This window comes from Ictalurus furcatus, chromosome 12 (genome assembly GCF_023375685.1).
Source record: "Ictalurus furcatus strain D&B chromosome 12, Billie_1.0, whole genome shotgun sequence".
NCBI classification, from domain to species: Eukaryota; Metazoa; Chordata; class Actinopteri; order Siluriformes; family Ictaluridae; genus Ictalurus; species Ictalurus furcatus.
In genome coordinates, this window is record NC_071266.1 from 29797561 (window position 1) to 29798203 (window position 643).

Sequence of the window (643 nt, forward strand, 5' to 3'; positions counted from 1 at the left end):
CTTCTGTTTCACATACACACAGAGACACACACACACACACATGCGCACACACACACACACACACACACATATATTATATGAATAATACATTTCATTCAGGTTAGTAGACCACAAAACAGAACAAATGACTGCACATCTACTGTAATAAGACGTGTGTGTGTGTGTGTGCATGTGTGTGAGTGTGTGTGCACGTGTGTGTGCACGTGTGTGTGTGCGTGAGTGTGTGCGCGCGTGTGTGTGCGCGCGCGTGTGTGTGTGCGCGTGTGTAAGTAAGTGAGCATGAGTGTGTGTGTGTGAGTGAGCGAGTGAGTGAGTGAGTGTGCGCGTGTGTGTGTGACTGAGCATGAGTGAGTGAGTGTGCGTGTGTGTGTGAGTGAGCGTGAGTGAGTGAGTGTGCGTGTGTGTGTGAGTGAGCGTGAGTGAGTGAGTGAGTGTGCGTGAGTGGGTGTGTGTGTGTGTGTGTGTGAGTGAGTGTGCATGAGTGAGTGTGTGTGAGTGTGTGTGTGTGTACGTGCGTGTGTGTGAGTGTGTGTGTGTGCGTGTGAGTGTGTATGTGTGTGTGTGTGTGTGCGTGCGTGCGTGTGCGTGTGTGTGTGTGAGTGTGAGTGAGTGAGTGAGTGAGTGTGTGTGAGTGTGAGTGTGT